The 18,018-nt window shown below is 41.5% G+C and overlaps 1 protein-coding gene across 9 annotated transcripts in view; it reads left to right on the top strand.

Moving 5' to 3' along the window:
- COBL (cordon-bleu WH2 repeat protein) overlaps positions 1-18,018 on the top strand; it is a 398,758-nt gene that overhangs the window by 110,638 nt on the left and 270,102 nt on the right. The window contains exon 2 of one of the 9 annotated variants that reach the window (XM_033930510.1): positions 11,999-12,126. The exons of the other annotated variants lie outside the window; for them this stretch is intronic. The gene's annotated coding sequence lies outside the window, so the exon portion shown is untranslated. The remainder of the gene's footprint in view (positions 1-11,998; positions 12,127-18,018) is intronic. 9 annotated transcript variants of the gene reach the window in all.

The raw sequence follows: 18,018 nt of genomic DNA, 5'->3' as shown, positions 1-18,018 counted from the left end.
TGGGCCCCCAGTTTCCCTGTCATCTTGGATCCAGATGGACTGAACTGGCAGGCTGATACCATGGATACTGCGTCCACCCTGGATGACCTGGTTATCATTTGCGGTATAATTAGCCAGCTGGTCTCTGAGAGCCCTAATGTGAATGATGACCCCTCTGTTCGGCGGCTGTTTAAGTCAGCACCTGTCCATCGTTTTATAGTGGACACCATAAAGGAACTGAACTTGTCTTAATGTGCCATCATGAGTCATTCTAATAGTCAGACCTCCTTTTTTTCTGTCACATCCAGATCTCACAGCTCTGGTTACAGAGCAGTGGGAGACTGGAGAGTTACTTTAGGCTGACTAAGTCCATGCCTAAGCTTTATACTATGGCACTGAATTTTCAGCAGCTCAGAAAAGATTACAGTCTAATTTGGACAGACAGACAGGACATCTCAGGGTTGGGGAACTTCTAGCAGAAGGAATGATATGATGGATATAGGTATCTGATGGTGAGTGTGAGTTAAGAGTTGAATGCAGCTTCAAAAAAGTGGGCTTTTAAGTTGGATTTTAATACTGCTGGATCATGACATATTGACTTGCAGCCTGTTCCAGGCATATGGCGCTGCAAGGAAGAAGGGACAGAGTCTAGAGTTGGTGGTGGAGGAGATGGGTACAGATAAGAGGAACTTACCCAGTGAACAGAGTTCATGGGGTGGGGGGGAGCATAAGGGGAGATAAATGAGGAGAGATATTGAGGGGCTACAGAATGAATGCACTTGTAAATCAGTAAAGGGAGTTTGAACTGTATTTGGAAACAGATGACGAGCCAATGAAGTGATTTGAAGAGAAGGGTAATGTTGAACATAGTTAAAATGAGAGAAAGATGAAGGAAAAAGAAAATCTTCAAAGAGAAAAAATCCCAATAAATAAAATCCTGAAGCCATTCAACATGATTGTGTGAAAGAATCTTTTTTTGTAAAGCGGCAAAGAGAGGGGACATACTAAACATTAAATAGGGTCAGGATGACTCAGCTCATTACATATTGAATGAGGGTGTCCTGGCACACCACTGTTCTTGTCTACATGAGCAGTGTCCTGTCTGTGTTCAGAGGCTGCAAGGGTGATCTACAGCAGTGTTTCCCAACCCTGTCCTGGAGGACCACCAGCCAGTCAGGTTTTTGGGATAACCCTAATGAATATGCATGAGAGAGATTTGCATATAATGGAGGTGATAGGCATGCAAATCTGCTGCAGGCATATTTATTAGGGCTATTCTGAAAACCTGACTGGCTGGTGGTCCTCCAGGACAGGGTTGGGAACCACTGATCTACAATGAATGGAAATCAAAGGATAATGCCACATTTTGCACGCGCACATCAGCTATTGCAGAGCCTGATTAAAAAAGCCAATCCATGATCCCTTTTTAACCTGACTTTGCCTAGATTAGTTAATGCTTATATTGAAAGTGGATTATTTGTCTTTACATTGTTTCTTTTATCTTGTTAGTGGGATTAGGCTCCCTATAATTAGAAGTCTTGGCAAATGGATGTGTATCTACTATTCTGGCTGAAAATTATCAGTCAGATTCTGGCGATGTGTACCCACCAAGAATTAGAACTTTGATTGTTCTGATTGAATGCTCAATCAATTGATGTTAAAATAGGATATGGAAGGAAAAGATCTTGATATCATTGTAAGAGATTGTGTTTTGATGTAAAATCAATTGTCACTAGAAATCCTAGACCCATAAAATGAGACACAGGTGATATCTATTTTTCAGTACCCATACCATGTTTTCTATCTTAATGTCAGATCGATGGGAAATAAAGTACATATTATTAGAGAGAATAGTTAAGCTCTGGAACGCATTGCCAGAGGTTGTGGTAAGAGTGGATAGCATAGCTGGTTATAAGAAAGGTTTGGACAATTTCCTGGAGGAAAAGTCCATTGTCATTGAGAAAGACATGACGCAAGCCACTATTTGCCCTGGATCGGTAGCATGGAATGTTGCTACTCTTTGGATTTTGACCAGGTACTAATGACCTGGATTGGCCACCATGAGAACGGGCTAATGGGCTTGATGGACCTTTGGTCTGACCCAGTAAGGCTATTCTTATGTTTTAACATGGTTAAAAATGGACCTAGTTATTAGCAAACTTTGCCCTTCCGGTTTTAAAATTTTGTCACCAGAAAAGGAAGACTAGGAGGCGGGATAGATTTATAGAATATAGTTTATTTATATTCCACCTTTTATACAAGGAGGATCACAACTTTACATAATAAAAATACAAACTACATACAAAAACACATTACAAAACCTCATCACAAAAAGTGCCCTAAGGAAAATGATCTTGTTACCAATCAACACCATAAAAGTCCACCACATTAAGAGGCATATTTCATCTGACAAAAGAGGTATCGCTTCAACAGTTTACAATATAGAAACATAGAAGATGACGGCAGATAAGGGCCATAGCCCATCAGGTCTGCCCACTCTACTGACCCACCCCCAAGTCTACTATCCTAGGGATCCCACTCCCGGTGACAGGTTCCCTTGGCTTAACCCTCTAAGGGATCCCACATGGGCATCCCATTTGCTCTTAAATTCTTGCACGCTGTTTGCCTCGATCACCTGCACCAGGAGCTCGTTCCAAGGATCAACCACTCTCTCGGTGAAGAAATATTTCCTGGTGTCGCCATGAAATTTCCCGCCCCTGAGTTTGAGCGGATGCCCTCTTATGGCTGAGGGTCCTTTGAGAAAGAGAATCTCTTCTTCCATCTCGATACGGCCGGTAATATACTTAAACGTCTCGATCATGTCTCCTCTCTTCCTACGTTCCTCGAGTGAGTACAGCCACAAATTTTTCAGCCTTTCCTCATACGATAGATCCTTGAGCCCCGAGACCATCCTGGTGGCCATCTGTTGCACCGACTCTACTCTCAGCACATCTTTTTGGTAGTGTGGCCTCCAGAATTGCACACAGTATTCCAAATGAGGCCGCACCATGGTTCTGTATAAGTTTATTAGACTCTTTCAGTTCCCCAGCTTTGGAAATAGTATCTGTGTAGAAAACGTGACAATTTTCTATTAGACGTAGATAACAGGAGAAGCACCTCCATGAATCAGAAACAAACAGACAGCGGAGATATGCCAGAAATACAGGTGTGCTGACTATTTTCACAAACTCTGCTTTATTCATTCAATAACTTTCCAAACACTTTGTGATTTAACAATTAGCATTTATTGATGCAACCCGTCGAATATTCAAAAAGACGCGCTCTACGTAGAGCGTGACTTTTTGGATACTCGACAAGAATTCTCTATATGTTGATTTATTATGTAAAGCCCATCACGCTGTTGCATCGATAAATGCCAATTGTTAAATCACAAAGTGTGAAGTACCATTCAAAAGACTCCTGATGCAGGCCGTTTGAGCCAAAGCATGTACATGTCGAGTCATTGAATGAATAAAGCAGTGTTTTGAAAGTTATTGAATGAATAAAGCAGAGTTTGTGAAAATAGTCAGCACACCTGTCTTTTTGGCACATCTCTGCTGTCTGTTTGTTAATTTTCTATTAGATACATTATAATACATTCTTTTTTTATTGTTCCTCAAATAAATGTTATGATTTGTTTTTAAGCTAGAAATACTTTGAACTTAACTTATAATGTGCTATTATGAGAGATTAACCTACTTTTTGATCTTCATTTAAATGATTCTAAGGTAGCTGATCTGCATGTCTTTTTAGGTACCGTACTTTGGATTTTGAGTTACTTTCCTCTCGGGCAACACATAATAAAGGTCATCAGCTGAATTTAATCGCATTTATTACTAAGCATTCAAATAACTGATCCCTTGATGATATACGGTCACCAATTTTATGGTCAGACTACTACTTATTATAGTTTGCTTTAGGATAGAAGCAAATAGCACAGCAGGATCGCAAGATGCAACTAAACGTAAGCATCAGTATAGTACTAGGGATGAAATAGATATAAGAGCAGTTTTGGAATGAGGTTGATGCATTTCTTTTTTAAATGTTGACCTCAACATTTCTTTCTTTTTTTTTTTTTTTTTAAATCTTTATTCATTTTAAAGCCAAAAATAAGTGCACAACATATTATACAGACATTTTACATTTTAACAGCACTTAAATTCAATCAAAATTATATTCTGTGACAAATACATATATCATCCCCCCCTTTCTACATATCCAAAAATTGCACTCATATTAAAAGTATCTTCACACCCACCCACCCTGTAAGGAGTGACGTGTATGATCAAAGGGCAAAATCAACAGTCATTCCTTACAGAATTTTGTCAATGGCTCCCAAATATCCATAAACCTTCTATAATGTCCCTGCTGTATAGCAATCGTACGTTTCATTTTAAACATGTGGCATAGAGATTCCTACCAGAAAGTATAATTTAACCGATCCCAACTTTTCCAGTTTCTCATAATAAGTTGTAAGGCAACCCCTGTCATAATAAAGAGAAGTTTATTATCCTGGGAAGATATTTGGCTTTTAGCCCTCATTAACGTGCCAAACAGCACAGTATCGTACGTCATTTCTTGATAGGGAAGGTCAATATGCCCTTATACTAATGGATAACTGGAATAAAATTAGTGAACAAATCCTAGATACCATCACCCCTAGATATATGAAATAGAAATTAGCGAGGACAAGCAAGAAATGGTTTAATAGTGATTTACTGAGGTTAAAACAACTATGCAGGAAATGATTTATTTATTGGAATTTAACAACTGCCTTTATGAAGAGATTCACCCAAGGCGATGTACAGCAAGTACAGTTCAACATAAAACTTCAGGTTTTGTTAACTATATAACAATTAGAGAGACGGTTAAACAATAAGTTAATCTTGGTAAATGGAAACTAAGAGCCCTTTTTACAAAGCCATGGTAGCCATGCTGCTGCAGTAAATGCATTATAGTCCATTCAATTCCTATGGGCTTCAGTGCATTTATTGTTTCAGCATTGCTATTGTGGCTTTGTAAAAAGTCCCCTAAGAATTATTATACAACTTGATAGATAAAGATACTGTATTTCTAAAATGAAGAATCTTTTTCAGAAGGTGAACAGTCTAACGCGGTGTTCTTCAACCACCGGTCCATGGACCAGTGCTGGTCCACAGAAATTTCCTGCCGGTCCACAGGGCCAGCCTGTGCATCAGACCCAAAACAGTGTTCTTCAACCGCCGGTCCATGGTGCGATCGATGCGGCGTTATCTTCGAGCAAGCTCCCTTTTCCTAACTGATTCAGTGCACAAAGCCATGGGCAGTGGCTCCTATGGGCATCCAGAGGGAAGGCTTCCAGATGAGGCACGGGAAGTGCAAGGTGCAATTAGTACTATTATGGGGGCTGGGTCTGGGATGGAGATTGGGTAGAGATGGGTGGGGTCTGGCCCACGACTTAGCCCTGTGTTCTTCAACCGCTGGTCCACGGACTGATGCCGGTCCACGGACTGATACCGGTCCACAGAATTATTCTTTCATTTCTACCGGTCCATAGGTGTAAAAAGGTTGAAAAACACTGGTCTAACGGACCCCAAGAATTTAATTGTAGCAACAAATGAATCATCAAAATTAGGTGACTATTTTATAGGAAAAATAGAATATTTCTGCTAAATTTAATACTAAAGATAGGAGTTTTAATGGTTTCATTGACCATCTATTAAATGTAAATAGAGATGTGATTCCCACTGACAAGAGTCATGGTTGCTAATGAACAAACTAATTAATACATTTTCTGGATCTCACTATCTCTTGGACGGTTGTCCTACACAGCTGTTAAAAGACACATCTTTGCAGTTTGGAATTACAATTTTGGACTGGTTAACATTGGTTTCCTCAGAGGTTAACATCTTTTTCCTCAGAGAGATTTCCAATTTCCTTAGGTGAGACAATTCACACCCCTATAATTAAAGATCCAAAAACTTCCTTAGTGACTAACGAATTATAGACCTGCAGCGTTGATCCCTTTTCTTGTGAAACTCATGGAGGGTTTGGTTGCATCACAGTTGATGAAATAATAAGACAAACTTGATATTTTACATAACTCACAGTCTGGATTCTGTAGTAAATTTAGTACGGAAACTCTGTTAGGAACACTGATAGCTGAGATTAAACTACTGTTGCTAGATAGAAAACAGGCTCTTATCATGCAATTTGATCTATCCAGCACTTTTGATTTAGTGGATCCTAACCTGTTATTATCCATCTTAAATACAATTGGAATAACAGGCAATTTTTGAAGCCCATGTTATTTTTTTGACCATGTGGTAGCTTGCAAACAATGTGCATATATGGTTTGCGGGCATTTTTTTTTTTTTTTTTAAATCTTTTTACCCACAGGCTTTTGTCTGTTATCGAAGGGAACAAATTCCCTTTGAAAATACAAACAGGAAAAGCATGCCCACAGATCTGCCCTTGTTATTTCCATCAATGCTTTTTCCATGGAAGCTTACAACCATACTTTTAGAAATCCAAAAGTATGTGCAGAAGTCTGCTCCCTGCCTGGAGGAGCACCTTCCTGATGTGTGCTTAAATTTACTTTCTTAGTGAAGTTATATAAGAACTGCACACTCCATCTGTGTGTGGGTAAACTTATTATGCAAAGAAATGGCTTTGAAATTTGATCTCTCTGTCAGTGTCTCGCAAACTCTTCCAAGCAAATGGCACACTAAACCCGAGGCTGCGACTGGAGGGTCTCAACGCATGCATAGTTAACGGTGCGATGACATCACGTGCATGTGTGATGTTATCACATCAACAACTACACACGGAGGCCCTCCAGTCAGGGCCCTGAGCTTGTTAACCCTAAAATGACTACGCTGGTGAGGAGGTGTGGAGAGCAGGAGAGGAGCCGGCGCCAACTGACTTGCCTACATGATGTGCCTCTTGCAGCACACCCAGAATCTCCCTACGGCATACAGTTTGCGATACACTTCTTTATGTCCTTCAGACCCTCTGCTATCTCCTGTGTGCCATATTACAATTTGTATTCTTGAATAATTTAGGGATCCTTTTACTAAACTGCGGAAGAGCTTCTTAACGCAGGCTGGTGAGGTAAATGCTCCAATGCTTATTCTAATCATATGAGCGTCGGAGCATTTATCTCACCGGCCCGTGGTAAGAAGCTCTTCCCTGGTTTAGCAAACCCCAGTGTTAATATGTTATCATTTGTGGGGTTTTTTCCCTGTTATTCCTTTGCTAGTGCAGAACAAAATTGTGAGAAGAGCTGGAGCTGTTGATGTGCTAAATTTCAGTCCTTTGTCAGTATTTTTTCCTGAAACACAGGGAAGGATGGTATTGACAGTATTGTGAATCCCACAAACAGCCCTCGGGTGCACCAGCACCACACCTGTGGGTGTATTCTGTTATTAAGAAAAATGTTCTATATATAGCAGCCCTCCAGATAATCTCCCTGTCTTCTAAATAAGATTACGCTTAACATAGTATGTGTTTATGCAAGTTTTACAGTTGGTCTGTCCTATTCTGATGGAGGAGAAAGGTTTTCTGTTCTTTTCTGGATCTGTGAAACTTCTTTATATTATGTTGCACCACAAAATAAAGCTCATAGACGCTCATCTTATGCGTTCAACTATGTATCTGAAATAAATGAAGCTTAAACATGTATTTGAAAGGCCTAAATCGAGATGGGCACTTATCAAAGTTGTGCTGTTTCAGAACGCTGTGTAGCTCTCTAAGTCTTATTACGTCAAACTGGTATACACCCGCTTTTTAAAAAGACAACAGTGGCTACGTATAATAGTCATGATGCGATGACGTCACAGCGTTCTATGTCATCAATCTGTCAATATACTCAAAAATTACAAACTCACACTGGAACAGTTAAAAAACACTTTTCAATGAGAACATTTCACGGGAAAACTTGCCATTTCATTTCACTGTTTAAACCATCTGGCTGCAAAGTACCCAGTTTAAAAATCCATCATTGCTCATCGATTAGGTGGTGGGTTTTCCTAAAGGGCTTGTCCCTGGGAGGACTACACTCTTCTAAGCATATGTAAGATTGGAAACTATTTTTGGTGCAATTAATAGTTACATTGAATTATCTGAACACATGCTATGATTTATGCATTAAAACAGAGGCGCCACTCTAGCTTACAGGAGTCCTGAAAATGAAATGTACACTCTGTTCCCTCAGTGGCTAGAGCAGTGTTCTTCAACCACCGGTCCATGAACCAGTGCTGGTCCAAAGAAATTTCCTGCCGGTCCACAGGGCCAGCACCTGCATCAGGCCCAAAACAGTGTTCTTCAACCGCCGGTCCACGGTGCGATCGATGTGGCGTTATCTTCGAGCCAGCTCCCTCTTCCTCACTGACTCAGTGCACAAAGCCACGGGCAGTGGCTCCTACGGGCATCCTATGCCTGCACCGGAAGCCTTCTCTCTGACGTTGCAACGTCAGAGGGAAGGCTTCCAGATGAGGCACGGGACGTGCAAGGTGCAATTAGTACTATTATGGGGGCGGGGTCTGGGGTGAAGATTGGGTAGAGATGGGCGGGGCCTGGCCCACAACTTAGCCCAGTGTTCTTCAACCGCCGGGCCATGGACCAATACCGGTCCACAGAATAATTATTTTATTTCTGCTGGTCCATAGGTGTAAAAAGATTGGAAAAACACTAGGCTAGAGGCCTTATTCTGAAAGTTGAAGGGTTGGGAATCTGAGAGCAATGCAAAATTTTGATTTAACCCTAAAGCTGAATGCATATCAGGGCAATGACATAGCTTTTTAGTTGTAGGGGCCAAATAAATCAATATTCAGCCAACCCCCAAGCTTTCTAATTGCGGACGTTGTGTTGGACAAAATATTGATGGGGCCTGCCTCACACATTTCTACTGCCTATGCATAGGGGAAAAATGAAGTGATAATGCTGGGGTTATGATATGAGAAGAGCAGAGTGCCTGCACTGGGTGGAAAGACCATCAAAGATAACCAGGTCGTTAAATGGGCCTTAGCCAGCTTTTCTTGGATGCTTAGATTGTGAAGGGTGAGGAGATGGATTTTGTTGGTTTTCGGAAACAATCCCCCCTTCTCCTTGCAACTTGATTCTGGTTTCTATGACTTCTGGAGGCAATTTTCAGAGACATTACCAGAGGTAAAGAAGTGTTTCATTCCACATAGCATTAACAAAGAACAGCCTCAATAATCTTATCTAATTTAATCTAATTTATGGTCTTTTATAATGCATGTTTCCTAAAAAAAAAATAGGGCTTGACATGGTTCAGAATAAAACTGGATGACTTAAATTAGACAAACTTAATCATCATTCTAAAAGAGCTTGAAATAATATAGTCTTCAAATATTTATGAAACATTTGTTAAGAGGTAATCGTTCAGAAAGAAAGAGGTGGGTCATTCCATAAGGAAGTAGATATAGAGAATAAGTGACCCCAAAATAATTTTAGCTGAACTCTCTTTACAGAGGAATGGGTAATAGCCATACAGCAGGGGCATTTTAAGAAATTTAGGGATGTTTGGGAGCCATTAACAAAATATTGTACAGAATGAATATTACTTTTTTCTCTTTGTTCATACATGTCCAGGGTGGGGAGGGGGGAGGGAATATTTTCTGAATTATTATGCTTAAGAACAATTGTTGGGTATAAGGGAGGGCGGGGGGTATTTGATGTGAGTTATATTTTGATGGTATATTAATAATAATAATAATAATAACTTTATTCTTCTATACCGCCACAATCTTGCGACTTCTAGGCGGTTTACATTCAAGAGAGCTGGACATTCAGCGAATTTACAATATGTAGAAGGAGTACCTAAGTGATGTTAAAATATAAAATGATTGTATCTTATCTTACACTTGTTGAAAATTTTAAAAATGAATAAAGATGCACCAATGCACCCTACTCCTGCCCTACTATACCCCTTCCTATTCCAGTACCAGAACCTTCCCCCTCCCTCCCCCTGCCCCACACAAATACAAAGCTATGTCAGTGCATCTTACGCCTGACCTGGAGCATCCCCTGCTATTCCAATACTGGGATGTCCCCCCTCCACCTCTCCCCAAACTGTCCAAGTTCAAAACGTTCCCCCGCCATTACCCTCGGAACTGGAAGCCCCCTCATGGTAGGGGGTTTATCTGCCTGTCACCTTGGTGATCCAGTGGGGTAATGGGACTAGGGGTGGAAGAGAGAGAGAGATGCAGCATCTCGTTTTCTTTTTTTCCCCTTCCATCTCATTGTTCAATGCCTACTCGCTCCTGCCTGTTTGGGCAGCCTGCTGAAATTGGCTCTGATTATTCAATGCTGCCCCTCAATTTTAGTTGTGTAAATCGCTTTTCTGTTTGTCAGCTATGGCAGTATATCAAATACAAATAAAACATTAATGTCTTGGCCTCCAGGACATCCAATCTTAGGATGTCCAACTTTGTTTGCCATTTCAGCCACAAAAATGTTCACGTTCAAAGCATCCAAATGCAGACCATTTGGATGTTTTGGTTCCTGTACCATGTAGGAGCTCACACAGCTAGCCCAGCTATTCACTGCATCGTTATTTCCAGTTGTTATCCATAAGGTTTCCCTGCATATGATACACTTTTGGACCCCTGAGGAAGGAGTGTTTCTTTGAAACATGGACCGTGTCAGGTCCAGGTTCACCAGCCTTTAGGGATACAAAGTGTGTGTGGGGGGGGGAGGGAGGAGGGGGGGTCATAACTTAATCCCTTCAGTGGTCATCTGGTCAGTTTGGGTAACTTTTTGGCATTTGGATGCTTTTAAAACAGATCTAGCTTAGAATGTCAAAGTTCCATCTAAGAAGGCCTTAGTGAAAGGTTCGATTATTATCGCAAGATGTCCAAGTCTAAACATGCCCAAAGCCCACCCAGCACACACCTCCAACACGCTCCCTTTTAGTTTTGGATGCACAGTGGCTAGGATGCCTTGCAAGATGTCCAGAAAGATGGTTTTGAAAATTGGCACTTGGACGTCCAAGTGACGATTTGACATTTTTTTGGATATCTTAATGTTTTGAAAATGCCCCCAATTGTGTTCTTTGAAAACACGATTCATAGAACATATAGTGGAAGTCATTTTAATTGCTGGGACATTAATGGTCACACATTGTTTTCAACATTCTCGTCTTTTTTAGCGAGTCTTTGGTTCTGCGTACTGGAAGTAACACAAAAACATGCCCAAGGGGTTAACATGGATTATTTTCTTTGCTGTTGTGGTGTGAATGTTGCTGGATTTCTCACTTTAATTCTTATTTTCCTAATGGATTAAATAAAGCTATTGAATGGTAACCCATCACCTACTTTACAATTTAGACTATATGTTCTAGTATTCATAGTGAGTATTGGTGTAGTAAGTATGATGACGTTTTGGACATGCTTCATAGTATTCAAATGTTTAAAAGGGTCAGCTGAAAGTGGCCTTTGTACCAATGTGGACTTTGCTCCTGTATAAGCATATGGGTGGTTTCTAATTTTGCTTCAATTTCTTCTGAGTTTGCAGGAAGTAAGTTTATTACTGTTATTAAGATCATTATTACTATGTTTATTTATTTTGGAGTGTTTAGTATTTGGGGAGGTCCATGTATAAAGATTGGGAGTGGGGGCTGGAGGGAAGGCAGAGAAAACGTGAGTCAGAGAGGTGGTGGTTGGGGTACAGAAGTAAATGGGGGTTTATGGTAGGGGCCCCCAAATATGTTTGCCAGAGACCCAATAATCCAGCCCTGGATATGTGCTAGTCATTGTGTTGACACTGTCTCAGCATATGGTGTTCTTGTGAAGTGCTTCATACATTGTCAGCGCGGTCAAAAATTTACATACATGCTGTATATTCTGTAGCTGAATGTAAGGTATGTGTATCGCTGTGCCAGTGCCCCAGGATAGGGAGTGCTAATGTTACATCACTTCTCCCAGAGCTTCTATTAATGAGTAACCTCCATAGGTGGAGGTCCAAAGGGCTTGGGCCTTCCCTCCTATTTTACTCTGCTGTCTGCCACTTTGCATAGAAACACAAGAGGCTGTCCGCTGCAGATGCTGAGCTGCTTACCCCGTACCAGAGAAACCAGATTTATTTTCCTCTTGGGGAGTGTAATCCTGTGGTTTAAAGAGACGTAAACACAAGACAAAGTGCCAGGTAAATTCTTTATTTAGCCACTTGGATAAGTCTGTGTTTCACTCAGAACACTAGTGAGCAATCGGCTTTAACATTTTTGCAGGTTGCTGTGGCTGCTTGAGAGAATTTTGCTTGGGCTGAAATTCCCTACCCTGTGTCGGGGGAGATCTGCTTCTTAGCGTCTGATCATAGACATTGCAAAGGAGAAGGGTATCCGACTGCAGCGAAAGATGCCAGGGTGCTGCAGCACTCTCCCTGAGAGTGACTGCTTCTCTTAGTTGCTTCTCAAACGGTGTTCAGTATCATTCACTTCCTCCCCTTCCCCTAAATTGTTCCCGTCCTTGGACTCCAGCTGTGATTGTATGTTGTGACCTGTGGGATCTGCCTTCAGGCTGTGGTCCTGTGTTTTGTGGAAAAGTGTTAAGAGTGTAAACACAATCATTTTCCCTTTCTGCCAAGTTTTCGTGTTAGTCTGTTGTAGAGTGCAGTTGAGATTTTGTCCTTCTTACGTTTCCACGCATAACACAGCAGCATCCTACTCCTTCTGAGGAAGACTGTTTGAAAAGGCAGCAGCACTGGAAAGAAGATAAAAGGGCACATATTGTGATGGGCTGAAACAGTGCAAAAAATTGACTATTCACTTGCTCTGTCTCTCACATTTGTTCTGGCCTCCTCCTGCAAGGAACAAATAAACAGTTTATTGATGCCAGTGTTATTAAATAAAGTTTGGGGTTTTTTTTTTGGGGGGGGAGGGTAATTCTATAGAAACATGATGGCAGATAAAGGCCAAATGGCCCATCCAGTCTGCCCATCCACAGCATCCACTGGGATCTCCTCCTCTCCGTAAGAGATCCCATGTGTCTGTCCCATGCTTTCTTGAATTCAGACACAATCTTTGTCTCCATCACTGCTGCAGGAAGACTATTCTATGCATCTACCACCCTTTCTGTAAAAAAAAGTATTTTATTAGCTTACATCTGAGCCTATCACCTCTTAACTTCATCCCATGCCCTCTTACCCTGGAGTTTTCTTTCAATTGAAAGATACTGGCCTCATGCCTATTTATACCACATAAGTATTTAAATGTCTCTATCGTATCTCTCCTTTCTCGCATTTCCTACAAAGTATACATATTGAGATCTTTAAGTTCGTTCCCATACGCCTTTTTTAGTAGATCAGACTGACTCCATCCTGTTTATATCTTTTTTTTAAGGTGGTGTCTCCAGAATTGTACACAATATTTTAAATGAGGTTTCACCAGAGTCTTATACAGGGGCATCAATATCTCCTATTTCCTACTGGCCTTACCTGTCGCTCTGCACCCTAGCATCCTTCTAGCTTTTGCTGAAACCTTTTCAACCTGTTTGGCCACCTTAAGCTCATCACTTACTATCACACCCCCAAGTCCCGCTCCTCTTTTGTGCACAAACGTTCTTCACCCCTAAACTGTCCCATTCTCTCAGGTTTTTGTAGCCCAAATGCATAACCTTGCATTTCTTAGCAGTAAATTTTAGCTGCCAAATTTCAGTCCATTCATTCTTCAAGCTTTGGGGAGGGGGAGGGTTATGGTGGTGAGTGGCTTATGGGCCTGGGTCCTACTCTCTATGGTTCACTATCCCGCCCCCCCCCCCAGACTGCTTAAGCCACCTCTGTGCAGCTCTTCTAGGCTTTCCTATGCTAGACCCTGATGTTCTGGAGGCAGGTTTGTATGTTTTTATGTGACCTACCTTCCTTTGAGCAGCCTGAGTTAACATAGCACAAGATCATTTGAAGGTACTGTTGCTGCCACCTGATTTGAGCACTGTTGTGTGTTGGGCAATGGCTTAAGTAGATCAGATTTTATTTATAGACCACTTATGGCCTAAGTAGTTTACATTTAGGTACTCAAGTATTTCTCCTTATCTGTCCTGGTGGGCTTACAATCTGAGTAAGGTACCTGGGGCAATGGATTGTTAGGTGACTTTCCAAGGGTTACAAGAGTGCTGAGGCTTCTGCCCTAACCACTAGGCCACTCCTTCACTGGGGCCTGCAGTTAAGATGGGTGTGCATTAGGTTGGGGGGCTCTGTTATCAATGAAGAATTTGCAAGTGGTGATGCTGAGGTCTTGATAATGTCAACATTATATAGCAGAAGAAGGGTATGTGGTACCGCTTCTTGTTTGGCGGGAGCTGGTTTTTTGACACTGCATTTGAGAGAAAGGTTAAAGTGCTGTAGCACATTATAGAGTTAATTTTGTAAAGAAGGCATTAACATTTAAATACCCAATATGCATGTAAATGATTAGGACATGAACATATATATGTGTGTACGCATGTATATAACGTGTGGAAATGCCAACATTCTGGTTAAGCACTAATCTTTAAAAAGATGTCTAAATACAATAGCATGTAGCTAGAAGGTGGACATATATAGGCAGAGTGTTGTCTGGGTGGACGGTTACTCACATAAATAATAGTATTTCCAATTCAATAGGAAGGTATGCTAAACCATAGGGTTGTCCATGCCTGCTCATGAGCAGTCTGCAGAAGATGTCTTGATTTTCTCCTACCTCAGCATCTAGTTATCTGATCTGCTTCCTACTTTGGCCCGCTGGGGAAGGTCCTGCTTTCGGCTGCCTTAATGGCAGACCACTCCAAAGACCAGCTTACTGTTTTAGCAGGACTGTTTTTTGTTGGGTTTGCTAATTTTTCTTTTATCTTTACTCTTCTATTTTTCCTTGATTATAATTTATATATTCATTTTGTCACTTTTTTTTATAAATGTAATATTTCCTGGATACGTTGGAGCTTCCTGTAGTTAATATTATGATGTTTTTCTCTGGGGATTCTTCCTCCAATTTATCTTTTATATATAACCAATGTTTTTCTCTCAGGCACTTTAGTTTAGATCAGTGTTGCGCAAACTGTGTGCCTTCTGAGATTTCAGGTGTGCCGTGGCACACTGGCGAGGAGGAGAGTAGTCCACGCTGGTTGACTGCCTACAGGACGTGCCTCTCGCGGTGAAAGGCACATCCTGTAGGAAGTCAGCTGGCGCAGATGACTCTCCTCCTCGCCGGCATCTCTTCTCCTCTGCCCGCACCTCCCGGATCCCTCCACCGAAGTGCATCGACGCCCATGCACTTCTGGGGGCCTTCTGGCTGGGGCATTGGATTTAGTGTGCCGCCAGCCGAAAAGTTTGCGAAACACTGGTTTAGATTGTGAGCCCATCCAGGACAGAAAGGGTAGTTCAATGTGCCTATTATATTATTAGCTTTATAAACCTCTTAATACTCTTGTGCAGGTGATATATCAAATTCAATAAATACAATACAATACAATGTCAATCACAGCTTTTTAGTTTCTCCTCCTTTTTCCCGGTCTCTGCTGCTCCTTTAGTTCTTCCTTCTGCAGACGAGCAAAAAGGTGTCATTCTGATTTGCTCTCTTTACTTCTTTATTATTTTGCATTATTTTGCTTTTTTTTCAGTTGTTCATGGTTTTTATGTGTGTATTTTATCTGTTGCTTTAGTATTCCATATAGGCACCTACTTTCCTTCATAGGAGTCGAAAGCACTCTCAAAGAGGTGGGCTTTTAAACAGGCCTTGAATGCTGCCAGAGATGGAGCCTGTCGTAGGGATTCAGGCAGCTTGTTCTAAGCATATGGTGCAGCAAGGCAGAAGGGACGAAGTCTAGACTTGGCAGTTGAAGAGAAGGGCACAGATAGGAAGATCTTACCAGCTAAGCGGAGCTCACGGGGGGGAATCATGGGAGGAGATAAGTGAAGAGAGATAGTGAGGGGCAGCTGAGTGAGTGCATTTGAGTGTCAGTAAGAGGAGTTTGAATTGTATTCGGAAATGGATGGGAAGCTAGTGAAGTGACTTTAGGAGAGGAGTAATGTGAGTAAAGCGGCTCTTCCAGAATATGAGTTGTGCAGCCAAATTCTGGATGGATTAGAGGGGTGCAAGATGGGTAAGTGGAAGGCCTGAGAGTAGCTAGTTGCTGTAGTCTAAGTGTGAGGTGATGAGAACATGGATAAGTGTTTTGGTAGTGTGCTCAGAGAGGAAGGGTTAGATTTTGGTAATATTATAGAGCAGGGGTGTCAAACTCAATCACATAAAGGGCCGAAATCTAAAACACAGGCTAAGTCGAGGGCAGAATTTTCTATTAAGATACTTAGTAGAAGTATAGATTCTTCCTCGCCCTGAGACACCTGTGGCGTGGTCAAGCACGTCTGTGTAGCGCTCTGCTCCATCCTAGCTTTTACACTGGGACTGGGTCCTTCTGCCTGCAAATGGGTACTGAGGCAGCATGGTGAGGAGCTTGGAGCGCCGCTGAGACCGGGGCTGCACAGTCAGGCACTTAGATGCGACACAGTCATTGAGGGCCACATAAAACCCCCAGGCAGGCCGGATTTGGCCCCCAGGCCTTGTGTTTGACATGTGTGTTATAGAGGAAGAATCAGCAAGTTTTAGGGGTATATTGTATCTGGGCGGTGAAAGAGAGAGAGGAGTTAAAGATGATTATGAGCAGACAAAATAGGAAGGATGAGAGTGTTTCCACAGAGAGGAAGAATGAGGGAAGTGGAGAGTGGATTTAGGTGGGAAGATGAGCAACTCTGTTTTAGCCATATTTAATTTTAGATGGCGGTGAGACATCCAGGTGGCAGTGTCAGACAGGCAGGCTGAGACTCTGGTCTGGGTTTCAGTAGAGAGATTTGGCGCAGAAAGGTAGATCTGGGAGTCGTCAGCATAGAGGTGATACTGGAAACCATGGGAGGAGATCACTGCTCCAAGTGATTTTGATATAGCAAAGATATTAATCTGTTTCTGGGATATTTTTTTAAATTGAACATTTGGCAATCGCCACTCCAAGTGATTTTGGTATAGCAAAGATATTTAATCTGTTTCTGGACTTTTTTTTTAATAGAACGTTTGGCAATCAGGACACAGCCTCAGGGAGGTTCTGATTTAATGGGTGCTGTGTTAATAATCATCTTACAGTATTTGTAAGTAATAATGCTGGGTGTAAAAGACAATTTATGTTCTCTAGAGCAGTCTGCAGAGTTGTATAGTGGGTCACCATCTCACTTTATGCAACAAAATGCAACCCAAGGCATTCCATATGCTGGGTTCAAGTGAATAATTTGCAGAAGAGAGGGCTGGATTCCAACTAAGAGGAGTCAAGGAGGGTAAACTACCCACAGAGTTCTTCAGGACCTTAAATACTTGTGGCCAAATTTGCAGGGTATGCGCAGTTAAGGGATGTTTCTAACATATCATCTAAATCCCCTTATAACATAGGGAGGGGGGGCTTAGCAAAGCCACCATATCATCCCCTTGTACCCCTTTCCATTCCAGTCCCATCCATAAGGACATGCATTCATGGTATAACCACTCCTATAGTCAAGCTGGGTAGCTAGGTAATATTAGGAGATATTGGATGACTTCAGGCCTCCTTTTTGCATAAAGAACCCATGGTGTGGCCATCCTGACATGAGGAGATCAACATGCGTGTACTCAAAATCAGCAAAAAAAAAGCTCTGTGACATATTTTAAAGAAGATGCTGAAGCAATATACACTGAAATAACCCAAGTTATCTAGAAGAATGGCAGATTTGTTCATTCTCTCATTTCCTGGTTGATTTAAGAAGCCCGTAGCACAAAGATAGTTTGAAAGAATGGCATAGAATTCCTATGAATGTCGGAGCTAATATCATCACAGCCAGTGATTAAAAAAAGCCTAACGTGGCTTTGTAAAAAAAGGGGTTAATGTTTAAAGAGAATCATTCCATAATTTCAATTCTTATTCCATATAAATATTATCTTTATCCTGGGACAATCGGTGTCAAAATCATCTAAATCTGCAGTATTTTGCTGCAAGTCAAATGACCATAAATAGGAGTCCAGTGTAAATGTGAAGCTGACTGGGAAGCATT

This window comes from Geotrypetes seraphini, chromosome 2 (genome assembly GCF_902459505.1).
Source record: "Geotrypetes seraphini chromosome 2, aGeoSer1.1, whole genome shotgun sequence".
NCBI lineage: Eukaryota > Metazoa > Chordata > Amphibia > Gymnophiona > Dermophiidae > Geotrypetes > Geotrypetes seraphini.
The sequence above is the reverse complement of the archived record's forward strand: the minus strand, read 5'-3'. Positions and strand labels throughout refer to the sequence as shown.